General features: G+C 35.2%; 1 pseudogene; it reads right to left on the bottom strand.

Moving 5' to 3' along the window:
* LOC133032674 (serine/threonine-protein kinase TOR-like) overlaps window positions 1–14,203 on the bottom strand; it is a 41,165-nt pseudogene that overhangs the window by 3,578 nt on the left and 23,384 nt on the right.

Here is a 14,203-nt window from a genome sequence, read left to right as displayed (position 1 = left end):
CCAGGAAAAGGGGATTCTCAATGCATTTTCAGAATACATAAACAACAGGAACACAATTGATTTACAAGAAAGAGGTAGCACAGCTTATGTTATAGTTATGATGATCATACTTCCATTGACACAGACAACAAAGATGCAAAATATGACACATCGCAAGCTTCTATACCTGAGTAAGCTCAGCATCCTTCCCAGTTCTCTTGTATTTCATGCAACATTCATAGGCCTCAAGTAATTCACGCCGATATGCCTGAGATATCATGAACGCAAAAGAATTAACATGGAGAAACTGGTGCAATGAACTTTAATGAGGAATTAAAAGTCAGAACATGACAAGACTTTCCAGAATTAAGAAAAAGTTTAATCTATCTGTGTCTCAGAAATTAAGTCATCAAAATATCATTAACAAGCCATGCATACTAATTATTGATAAAACCAGAGAAGAAAAGAAGTTAAATTAACTTTACAACCTCAATAAATGCTCTCTCTTTTATGGTAGTATTGGGCCTCATAGCCCCTTCCTCAAGCATTTCATGTAACGGCTCCAACACCTTTAACATTCCTTCAATGTTATGTTCACCAAAATACAGTCGACTAGCTTCCTCTAGTGCTTCATGCCACATCTCATGCCAAAGTATGGCAACCCTGATCAGCTCCTGAGATACAAGTTGTGCCTGTCCAGAGGAAGAGCAGTTCAGAACCATGCAGAACCAAAACTAGATTGAAAATGTTGCCTTACCTGATCCACAAGCACACCACTGTGTTGTCGAACTCTGTCAACTACTTCATGAGCTGCCCGTTTGCGTAAATTACTGATTGATTTGCATGCTACAAGGAGAGGGTACATAAGAGCCTGCAACACAACCATGCCATATTTTTCATTTATCAAGTCTCTCTCTGCTGCTAACTCACAAAAGAAAAATGAAAAATATCATTACAAAGGATATCAAAAACAAACCTGGGGATGACTTTGTCCAATTCGAACCAGTAGTGACTGTATGAGTTCCCTCACAGCATGGTTATTAGAATGTATCCGTGCAATTATTTGAGGTAAAACAACCAGCCATGTGTTGATGTTAACAAGTGAGAAACCTCTTTGTAGTGCCATTTGGACTTCTGCAGTAGCTCCATGGTTGAACCACAATGTAAGAAGGCGAAGAATATCCTGAAAAAGGTGCAAAAGATAATTAGTCGAAGTCATAAGGTAGTAATAAACATATGACACTAAAAGTGCATGACAGCCTCATAAATCATAAGACAGAAAAACATTAAACAGAGGCAAGACAACTACAATTTATATATATTTATAACATCTATATATAAATAAATGTTTAAATAAAACAATGACTTGTCTTTATCGTTTGTGGGTTTTTTTATATACATATATACTATTTTGGTACTTGTACGTGTTCAATGTCGTACTGATGTGGTACTCAATAATTAATTAGTAATTTTTTTTTTGCTTTTTGTATTTTATTTTTTATGAATGATCTTTATACTATTTTTTTTAAATGATTTTTTGTACTATAATTGTTATATGGCACCTTAAAATGTTCAATACCACACCAACTCACATACAAAATAATTGGTTAGTAATTTTCTAAATCATATTATATTAAAATTTGTGGGAACTAAAATGCACCAATAACTATATGTTACTTTTTGTGGTGCTTGTTTACAATTTTTTTTTACAATTTCTCTGGATTTTTTTATTTATAATTTTTTTTGTACAATTTTTTTTCTGGTGAATTATTCTTATTACATTAATAGAATATTATTATTTTGCACCTTAAGATGCCCAACACTACATATATATGCACTTAATAATTGGTTAGTAATTTTCCATATTGTTATACCACACTATGTCCTTGTTTAACATAATGTTTTTTCAACAATTATTTAATTATAATTGATGAAAGTAAGATATATGATTATGGCACACAGGTTTTGACGAGGGTTACGTGCCTAAGACACGTCCCATTGCACTACGTAAAGGTAAATGTCAATGTACTTTTCCTATTTCTTCTTTTATTTCTTATAATCATCTCTCCTCTTCTTCTTGCTCTTTTATTGTTTCTCTTGATTCTATCACTAATCCTAACATTGTTCGTGAAGCAATATCTCATCCTAGTTGGCTTGCTGCAATGATAGAAGAGATGAATGCTTTAGTTGCAAATGGTAATGGGGACTTAGTTCATTTACTTTAAGGAAAACAGGTCATAGGGTGCAAATGGGTGTTTACGGTTAAATTCAATCAAGATGGAACAATTGTTAGCTTAAATGTTCGTCTTGTTGCCAAGGGTTATGCTCAAACCTATGGAATGGACTATTGTAATACTTGTTCTCCTATTGCTAAACTCACATCTGCTCGACTATTCATTTCCATGGCATCTACTTATATTTGGCATTTGCATTAGCTTGATATTAAAAATGTTTTTCTTCATGGAGAATTTAAGGAAGAAGTGTACATGGAGCAACCTCCTGGGTTTGTTGCTCAGGGGGAGTTAGGGCGAGTTTGTCGTCTTCGCAAATCTTTATATAGATTGAAACAATGTTCTCGTGCTTAGTTTGATAACTTTAATCAAGCCGTTGAGAAATTTAGTTTGTTGAAAAGTAAGTCAAATTATTATGTGTTCTATAAAAGATCAACTGTTGATATCATTTTGTTAATGGTGTATGTTGATGACATCGTTATTACTGAAAAATAATACTGAAGGCATCACATCCCTTAAGTCTTTCATTCATACTTCGTTTCACACGAAGAATTTAAGGGTGCTCAAGTATTTTTTGGGTAATGAAGTTACTCGGAGTAAACAAGGTATTTTTCTATCTCAAAGGAAGTATGTACTTAATTTGTTAACTGAGATAGAAAAATTGGCAGCAAAACCTTGTAATGCTCCAATGAATCCAGTTGTGCATCTTACACGTGATGGGGAACCATTCGAAGATCCTGAGAAATATTGCAGGATGGTTGGAAAGTTGAATTATCTAACTGTGACTCGTCCAGACATTGCATTCTCAATTAGTGTCATCAGTCAGTTTATGTCTTCTCCAACAATTCATCATTGGACAACATTAAAGCAAATTTTATATTACTTGAAAGGACCATCAGGGCGAGGTATAGTTTACAAGGATCACGAACACACCCAGATTGAGTGTTTCTCTAATGCAGATTGGGCAGGCTCCAAGGTAGATAGACGATCCACTTCAGGATATTGTGTATTTGTTGGGGGCAATCTAATCTCTTGGAAGAGTATGAAACAAAATGTTGTGTCTAGATCCAATGCTACATCAGAATATAGAGCTATGGCACAGTCTGTGTGTGAGGTAATATGAATTTATCAGCTTTTGACTGAATTTGAATTTAAGACTTCTATTCCAGCAAAATTGTAGTGTGATAATCAAGTTGCTCTTCATATTGCCTCGAATCCCATGTTCCACGAGCAAAATAAGCACATTGAGATTGATTTTCATTTGTTCGTGAGAAAATTCAACAAGACCTAATCTCCACAGCATATGTGAAGACCGAAGAACAATTAAGAGATATTTTTACAAAGGCTTTGAATGGAGTGCGGGTTGATTATCTTTGTAACAAGCTTGCTCTAGCTTGAAGATGAGTGTTAGAAAATTAAGGTAAATTGTATTTTAGTAGTTTCCTATTTGTATTAAGTGAGAATTATTTCCTAGAATCAATAGGGGGCATGTCTCAAAGCAAGTAAAAACTGATTGAGGATATGAACTTCGAATAGTAAATCTACACAATTAATATTTGACATAAATTTAAAAATTATAAAAATTAGTTTCAAAATAAATAAAAGAAGAGAAAATACCAGCTCAGAAAGTGCAACCAATATTAATAGAAAGATAAACAAGAACATGTCAATGCCTTGATTGAGGGAATATCATATACCTGCAAACTATCATCAACACCTTTTGCATTTGCTGCACATGCTATTGAATGAAAATATCCAGTGACTGCTGCAACAACATATTGCGCTGCCACATTGGGATAACCTCTCAAAGTATAATGAGACATTACTGCTGTGTTGAATAATGCCCATTTATGCCAGGCTTTTGCCCATTTATTATTAGCACAATGAGTGGCGTTACGAAAAGCAGGGAGGATTTCTGCATAATTCAAAGTTATCAAAACAATATTAAAACACTATCTAAAAAAATTAACAAAGTAAGAAACTAAAAATGGTTATAACTATTTCTCAAAAGTTTCAGCGCGAACGGGTATTAAAAAAAGGTCACAATTAAATTATTTAATTATATTACACAAAAAAGGAAGTTGTTATAAGCATAATACCTTAGATTTTAAAACAATATTAAAATGTTTTCTAAGGAAAGTAATAGTAAGAAACTAAAAATGGTCACAAAAATTTCTCAGAATTTCAGCAGTAGGACTAGTATTTATAAAAGTGGAAATAATTAAAGAATAAAAAGGCAAAAAAAAACTGTTGTCATAAACATAATACCCTGTATGGTCTCATCATCCAATACAGGAAACAAAGCCCACTGCCATTCTCCAAGTTTAAGGTAGACACGAGCAATGAGAGGAATACTTGAGCTATTTCCAGGCATCAAGCTTGCTTGTGCAACTTGAATGCTTGTTGAAGTTGAAAGCTCTAAAGCCAAATTCTGTAACAGAAATTTAACAGACAAGAAAACAAGCGATGAGAAAACTGAGATTTAAACAATGCTAGGTGAAGCTAAAATTCATCATCTCATTTCAAGACAAAGATAAATGCAGATATGCTATACCTGCAGCCTAGCAAATGCTTCCTTCCGCTTGAGATCCTCACCAAGGGACCATTGGTATTTCAAGTATGCAAACATTACTTGGGGAGGCCCATGGTACCGGACACTTTCATGAGATGTGTCGGGGTCATACTGAAGAGGGTTCAGAAAAATGCTGAATACAGGGTACAAAACACAAACACGTGCACACAAAAACAAAAACAAAGAAATGACCTAATAGCAACCTCAATAAAGCCATTATACACCACTGACCTGTAAGAGTTTCACTAGAGTGGACCTAGCTTGACTAATCCGTCCACTTTGCCGACATAGTGAAGCGAACTTAAGCCAGTTATCCGTATCTTCAGTAGGTGGAAGCACAAGTGCTCTAACAGCTAAAAGTACTTGCCAAACCTAAAGTAAATAATGAAAAAGAATAAGTACTAGAAAGAGGAGATCAAGAATTTAATGCATAAAAGAGATTTCAGATCAAATTCACTAAGCCCACCATGAAAATACATATTTGAATAAATATATTCTTGTTTCAGTTTAACAAAAAGAAGCCACCTACTAAACAATGAAACAAAGAACTCTCCAATCACTTAATAGCTTCTGCTAACAAGAAGAAAATTGCCAAGAATAAAGGGCTGCTTACATACCCAATTTCAGGTATAGCTACATATATTATCTGTAGTACTCTTGACTTATTTGTTAATTTGTGGGGAGTGGAATATAATAAAGATAGCTGAATTTACCTCAACATTGCGTTTTGCTCCTTGTATTCGCTCAGTCCACATGTTGCGAATAAGGGCTCGACGACCTTCAGCAACAGAATTTCCCAAAGGAAGCGTGCAGTAATCAATGACCTATAACTTTATATGTTATACTTACAATAAATAAAACTGAAAAAGAATGAAAACATAAATATATATAAACATAAAAAACAAACCTCCTCGAGTTCTGACAGCTGCTGAACACGGACCATATTGGTATAAGCCCGTTCATAGCTTTCCAAAACCTATAACATAAATATGTGTCACTATACTATGAAAAGCAAAAAAGTTTCACACATAACATGTGAGCAGTGTAGTCCACTTCCATATGGATTGCAAATCAAGTGATAGGGCTAAACCACATGAAAATTGAAAGGAACTACTGTAATACTAATAGTTGACAGAAATACAGCTCATTTTACTCGAGGAACTTAAAGATGTCCTTAGGAGTTATAAGAATCGTAATGATACGAAAACACCTAAAATGTTGCCTTGCCATGGCAAAAATGTAAAGACAACAACGTAACAGTCTGACATTTATTTCATTGTAACTATATTAGAGTAATATTAAAAATATTCAAGTTTACATCCTAATATCTACCCATTGGTGAAATCTTCCCCTTGGCATCAACATACAAAGTATATTTTTCAATCCAAATTTGACCATACAAATCAACATATCAAATTTTGGTTGAATGCTGAAATAACAGTTTATGAGGAGCACAGTATAAATATATATATGTATATATATATATAAAATGAACACTTACTAAAGCAGCAAGTTCCGTCGCCAGGCATTTCCTAGCTCTCTCGACGTATTCGCGTGCTTCATCATACTGGGGAGAAAGTTAAATTTAAAAGAGATAACAAATTGTATAATTAACTGACAAATAGTTATGTCTTTAATAAGGGAACTACTAAAAGTAGCACTTTTCTACATAAAATATTGCATTATTTACATTGTTCATTGCTTAGTGGTTGAGTAGGTGTGGGGTCCATAAGTCCCCACAACAACAACAACAGATAAAAGAAATTAGATTTGCATCATTAACACAGATAGAAAACACTAAAGTTCCCCCTCCAACAATAAGATCAATGTTCCCAAAAGTAAGGATAAAAGTCTAGAGTAAATGATACCTTCCCTCTTCGAACTAACAAAACAGCTCTGAAGAATGTACCATTGCTGCTTCCATCACCACTGGCAGCAGTATTCGCCAATCCCCTGAGTTTAGTTTCATCACCATCATCTAACCGAGACACATATTCAGCCATTTGATCCCACTCCCCCATATTCCAAGCAGCATTTGCAGCCTGACACAACCAAATCCATTATGAATACAATCAAGGATTGTTATCAATATAGTCAAGAAGTTAAGACAGCAAAAACCACAAACTGACCATTGGTGCCATTTCTAGCCGAGCAGCAGGTTCAGCAGGAGTCCAATATTCCTTGCAAAGGTTGTTAAGTTCTTCCCACCTAGCCAAAGCAGCAAGGCATCTCATACGACCTACATAAGATACCAAACGAAGCCTTATGACAATGCATAGCTATAAAGTTTCAAATACAAAAAAATTGCAAATCAAATCAAGTAATAGTTGTGATGCTTCACTGAAAATAAAATATGAGATGGCAGATAAAAAAAAATAAGACGGCAATAACAGTAGCTTCGGCAAAATGAAAGCTCTAATCCAAACTTTTTTTCTCTCTTGGGAGGCCAAGCAATCAGAAGAGCATACAGGTTAACAATACTTGACAAGCTATCTATTTGCACATTGAAATTGCAAACCTTGACTTTCAGAATTTTATTAAGGAAAAAAAACAGAAATTAAAAAGCTTGGTCCTTTTCTTTTAGCTATAATGTACAAAAATATAAGGTATGATGGGCACCACCTTTAATTAAAACAAGGAACAAAAGTACAGTAAAATTATCCTAATATTAAACTAAAAATACTACATTTATTTTGTAATTTTTAAAACAGAAAATTAGAGGTATTTTCTTATTCATTTATGATTAAATTATAAATAAATAAATAAAAAGAGTGCTTGTTAACTATATTTCTTTTCTTATTTTCTTTTTTATACAAAACAGAATAGACTTGGCAACTACTACTTCTTAAAATTGTTATTATAAGAAAGTAACATTGGAAAACCCAACTACATATTGACATATTAAAACATAGTATTATATCAAGAAAGAAACGAAGAAAGGAAATGGTAAGAACGAGGGATAAGAGAGGTAGTAGAGAGAAAGTGGAAGATAGAGTGAAAGGAAGGAAGGAGAAGTATGGAAAGCAGAAGTAGGGAAAAAGAGAATGAAACAAGGAGATGACAAATCAAACTCATTTGACATTACATTTCAAACTTAAAAACAAAAATGATTACAAATTAAAACAACAAAATCAAAAGACATAACAAAAAACCTTCTACCATGAATGTTTTTGAAAAAAGGTTCAGATATTTTTAATTCAAGGAAAGAGAAAAGAGAAACACAAGTGTTTGCCAAACAGCCTCAAAGTTGTCAATATACAGTATTTTTTTTAAGCTAATTAGACTAACAAATTACAATAACCCCTAAACACAATCCAATACATCATGATAATTATAGGAGGGTGAAATTACCAAGGTAAATGCAAGCACTTACATTTCCAATGTGACATATAAGAAACAGTAACGTTTTATCATATTACTATACATAACAAAGGGAACAAAGATTCCCCCCCCCCCCCCCCAAAAAAAAGAAAAAAAGACATCAACTCTAAATTTATTTTGTGTACTCTAGAGTGATAGAAGGAGAGATTAAATCCCTTGTTTGGCAAGAGAGAAAGGAGGGATACATTTTCCCTCCAATCCTTAAAAAATCAATCCCTCCAAATTTGGGAGTATAGAAAAAGAAAAAATAAAATTCCAAAATACAATACCCTTGAAAAAAATAATCAATATTTATGTTCAAAATAACAATTTTGTAATTTTACTAATAATTTTTTTCACTGTCCTTCCCACATCACACCTAATACCAAACAACACAAAGGAAATCAACAATCCTCTCCATCCTTCCTACTCTCCATCCATCCTACTCTCTTTCCTTCCTACCAAACAAAGCCTTAGTAACTTAACAGAGGTAGACAACCAATTCTACCAAAAGCTTAAGCTTCAAAGAATAATCAAAAATTCGATTCTATATGGTAAGAACCGAATACTCCAAAGTCAATAAAACCAGAAAAACAGTAGAGAATTATAGAAAATATTGAATGTATGAGAAAAGTCAATTATAAACTATAGGAGCCCTTAGGCCATTTTGATACAAATAGAGTTTTACTCAATACATTGCACACCCACTAACTCCTTAACACCCTTATATATACTATCCCACATCTCACCCGTAACTACTCTCAACACACTGAGTCATACACCTTTGTTTCCTATGCTCTAGCACATCTAGTAATATGGGGTCTAACAATACCGGCTGCCCGAATCTCAACTTGTCTCAAGGTGAATGAGAGCCAAACTCGACCATCGCAGGCTTGACCCGACCTCTGTCAAAAAACCAGGTCAGAAAAGTGACCTTCTCTCCATTCCAGCTATTGAGAAGAGCCACAGGAGCAGTTTACCAAGGAAGAACAAGGCTAGGCTGATCGAGAAATATAGGGGAGGGAGAGAAACACCACCACGTAGTTAGGTGACCGCACTCGAAAAACCAGTCAAATATAGTCATATTTCCGCAGTCAGTATGACGAACACGTGACTGTTGAAGTATGGCAGCAAGGCGAGGAATCTACAAAAATGTGATACAGAAACCCAATCAATAAAACAGTGGACATTTGAGTTCAACGAGTTCGACTTTGCTCCACTTTTCCTAGTTGTTGTCTGTTGATAGTGAACAAAGTACAAATACGTCACTTGGGTAGTCACCTCCATCATGTCGAAGACAAACAATGATGGACTTCTCCTACTAGCTGCTGCTACTTCTCCTACTCCGGCGACGTCTCCAACTGCTGGTTTTTCTCCACCGACGTAGGCTTTTATGATGGACTTGGTAAGCTAACTTCCTAATATAACCTTCGCTCCTTCCTCAGAGAACATATTCGATTGAAAACCTAATTGGACGTTTTAATGTCCACCATTTCCATTTTTGTATCTCATCTTCCTTCTTTTTTTATTTTTTTTAAGAAGAAGAGAAAAGAACCTCTTATCTTTAGACAGGTCTCTCCCCATTATGTATTGAAATCCTCACTTGTGGCGGAGGAAAACCATGTCTACAAAAACAGAGACAACAAGGCCTTATAACAGTTAGCACTCTACAGTACTTGACCAAAATAAGCTAGCCAAAAAAAACTAATAACACCACTACAACAATGATTTCCAATCTCTACATGAATCTAAAAAGGACAAGTCCTCAAAATCCTCTTCTGAACTTTCAGCCCCTTCAAAAATTCTGGCATTTCTTTCCAACCACACAGCCCAAATTGTTGCTAAGATTGTCGTTCTCCACAATTTTGTTGTATGTTTGCTGCCAATTAATTTAGTAACAATCATTTGTGGTACATAACTTGGCATAACCCATCGATTTCCTCTATCGAATTGAGCCATAATCATCGAATAAATTTACACTACAAGAACAGATGTTCCAGATCTTCCCCGTTGCCTTTCCAGCAGATGCACCAACCAGGGGAAATGCAGAGGAAAGGCTTCCGCTTTTGCATCCTATCATGGGCGTTCACTTTGTTTAAAGACACAAGCCAACCAAACACTTACACTTTTGATGGTACAAAGCTTTTCCATAAAATCCTCGTCCAAAACAGACCTCTAACAGTCGGGTTTGATGTAAACCAACAAAAGGTTGATTTACAAGAAAACAAACCCCTAACGGATCCAGCTTCCAAATTCAACTATCTTCCAAAATATTTAGTACCTTCACATGTTCCACCTTTTGCAGTAACGAAATAAGGCTTGAGACCTCCCGATCTAGTAAGTTTCTTCTAAACTTGAAGTTCTAACTCTCTACCCACCCACCTGCCAGCCCCTCGTCAACAATTAGCTTTTTTATAGTTGCATTCCTTGTCTTAACCACTGGTAAGAAAGGGACGACCAATCAATAGAGAATGACCAAGCCAAACATCTTCCCGAAAACGAATACTATCTCCTCTTCCAATTATGAAGTGTACTAGTCCAAGATATTCATCATACAGATATGAAATATCCCTCCACGGGCCTTTAGGAGATAGACGACATTCGTATTTAGTGTCCCAAAAACTTATCAACCTTACCATATCGACTTACCACCACCTTGTGCCATAGTGAATTTGGCTCTAAAAGGAAATCTCCACAGCCATTTCATAAGCATACCTTTATTTCTCATCTCCAATCTCCCAATACCCAATCTTCCCTATCTTGTGGCCTGAAAACCTCATCCCAAGCCACTAAATGTTCACCACTTGCTAACTTGCTACCTTCTCAAACGAAATCTCCCATCATCTTCTTTAATGCTTTAGTTACTGCATTTGGCGCTTTAAATAAGGATAGAAAATAAATGGGGATAGAAGATAAGACTGACTGAATAAGAATCAACCTACCCCCTTTAGATAAAAAGATACATTTCAATCCATCGAGTCTTTTAGCACATTTATTCAGCATTGGTTCCAAAAACTCCATTTTCTAGGCGAACCCCCAAAGAGCATACCTAAATATTGCATTGGCCATCTTCCTACTTCACACCCAATCCTAAACACAAGCCTTGACACTTTCCTCCCATCCATACATATTCCCAGCAATTGACTTTTACTCATATTAACATTAAGTCCAGAGATAGCACAAAAGGCTTCCACTAACCGCACCAACTTCTGCAATGAGGTTCTCATCATTAACAAAGAATAAGGTATCATCTACAAAATGAAGATGGCTAACTTGAACTTTCTTTTTTCCTACCACAAATGCAAAAGAAATTGCTTGAATTGACTGCCTTATCCAGCATCCTCCCAAGCACATCCGCAACCAAAGTAAACAGAGAAGAAAGTGGATCACCTTTTATCTAAGGCCCCAAGAACCACTAAACTTCCCCCTCATCTTCCGTCTCTTTGCAAGTCTGATGTTGAAGCTTCAGTTGTTCTTCAACTAACAGAGCTTTGGAAACCACATTGGTAAGTGTCCTAGGCTTATATTCAACCACCTTCTTCACCATCTCCCTCGGAAGATTTCCAAAGAAAATATCCCGAAGAATGTGTCTGGAATACCCACTAGTTGTGTTGCAATGTGATTGAACCGATTCTTAAACTCCACCAAGCTTGTATATCTAAGAGCCATAAACCAGCCAAATGGCTTGTCCTCGATTAACTTCAGCAATTGAAAAGTGTGATTCGAAACTCCAACCAAAGCTTGATCAGATCTTGCTCCTCTACCATATGAAACCATAGCCTAGCAACACCCACTAAACATTCTTGAGCAACCAGTATCTTTTCTTTCTCAAGAATCCGATTAACACGGAAATAGTCTTCTATGCAATGGACCCAACCAAACAGAGCCTCTCCGTCAAATAACGACAACATCAGCACTATGGTGGAGAACAAGAATCAGTGCTCTAATACCTTTTAATAAGAACTGAATCTCCAAACTCAATAAAACCAATAAAACAATAGAGAATTATAGAATATTGATATTGAATGTATAAAAAAAATCCAATTAAAAACTATAGGATTCCTTAGGCCCCTTTGATGCAAATAGAGTTTTACTTAATACACTACATATCCACTAACTCCTTACTCACCCCTATATATACTTTCCCAAATCTCACTCATGACTACTCTCAATACAATGAGTCATACCCCTTTATTTCTTAAGCTCTAGCACGTCCTGCTAATATGGGGTCTAACAGGTTGAAATAATAAGCAGCATCAGATAAATAAATAAAACAAAAAATAGAAAAGAAGCAATAAAGTGATTTTATGTTACCTTCGGTTATCCAAAAAAAGAAAGAGAACCTAATGCGCTTTTCCAAGTGTTATGCAAAAGGAGAAATGGGCTAGATCTAAAGATAAAAGAACTCTTTGAAAACATGGCAGCCAAGCAGAAAAATAAGAGACAATCTCTACTATTTAATATAGCTTCATTGAGAGATAGCGAGAGGGTAACAAAAACTACCAATGTTTAAATTGCGTTTCTATTGCACGCCTCAAGGAGCACCTCATTTTGAGGCGGGAAAAAAATGCACTATTGCGTGCACCTCAATATTTGGAAGAGAGGCGTACGCCTCAGAAGTCTGAGGCGGTGGAAAATGGTCTAAGGCGTTAATATGAGTGAGGCGCACGCCTAAAAAAAATAAGATTTTAGGGTTTTTTTAGCCCATTTTCATTCAACAACTTGAAAGAAAGCCTAATAACATTTAACTTAAGAAAAGGGCCCAATAAAACAATAAAAACTCAATAAAACTCAAACAAATAACTAAAAAAAAGCCCAACTAAAAACTAAGCCTACACAATTTATATTAACAGAACAAAACTATATTTCTTAGGATTAGTAGCCGTGAGACACCCCCTACTTCATCTTCTCAATTGCACAATCAAAGAAGAAAAGAAAAAGGAAAAAAAGAGAAAATGTTGCTCCTGCTTTCCTCCTTATTTTTAGTTACTCTAAAAATATATTTTTAATTCAATAATTGAGACTTACGCCTCAATTAACACCTCAATGTGCCTTGAGGCTTACGCCTCGCCTCAGAAAAAAAAAACGCCATGAGGCTTAAATTCGCAATTTTAAACATTGAAAACTACTTCGTGGGTGAGTATATGTGAGTGGTCTATGTTTAAGTACACATTTAATGCAAATAGAAATAAAGATATAGAAATGGACACAGACCTAAAGTTGCATCCAAAACAAGATGGGGACTCGTTGCTTGGGCAGCTTTTGCAGTGTAGGCCTTGAGAGCATCCTCCCATCGCTGCAGCTTCTCATACCTAAACAAGTGCACCTCATTAAGATTTTTATATTCTTATAAACATTCCAAAAATCACTATTTTTGGCATGCACTCCAATCAAAGCAAAGGAATTATACTCGAGATTACCATGATTCTTTCAGTTGCACATCCAGCTCTTGCTGTGCATAGGTCAATATACCAACAGCAGCCTGATAAAAGAGACTGTCATCAATACAGTTCAACCAGGAGAATTCAAGAAACATGGATCCCAACATGAAATTGATAATAAGTCATCAAAGAAAAACAGGCATATTTCTTCTTGAAAAAGACCTCATGCTGGTGTAACTGATTGTTTATATGAATAAGTGCTTCAACTACAGCCACAGGGTTTGCATCCATCTTCTTGGAGCGAGCTCCTTCAAATTCCATTTCTTTGTAATGCAGGGCTTTTGCAAAAGCACGGCACTGAAATACACAATCAATAACCAATGGCACATAAACTTAGTAATGCCCATTTTCTTTTTTATAAGAAACGATTACTATTTCAATAATAATATATCTTACAATTTAAGACAAACACATCTTACAAACTGAGTCATTATCAGAAACAGAAGCACATTAAACCAAAATTACAAAACAAAAACAAACTTAAACTACATAAAACATTCGTTTATTAAAAAAAAAAATCATAAAACATTCTTATTCCCTGAACAACTCTGGGAAAGAGAAAAAAAAAACAGTAAAGAACACGTGAATTTTGTAAAACATTCCAACTCCATTAACAAACT

Source organism: Cannabis sativa, chromosome X, assembly GCF_029168945.1.
Source record: "Cannabis sativa cultivar Pink pepper isolate KNU-18-1 chromosome X, ASM2916894v1, whole genome shotgun sequence".
Taxonomy (NCBI): Eukaryota; Viridiplantae; Streptophyta; class Magnoliopsida; order Rosales; family Cannabaceae; genus Cannabis; species Cannabis sativa.
Note: the sequence above shows the minus strand (reverse complement) of the source record. Positions and strands in the feature narration are given on the sequence as shown.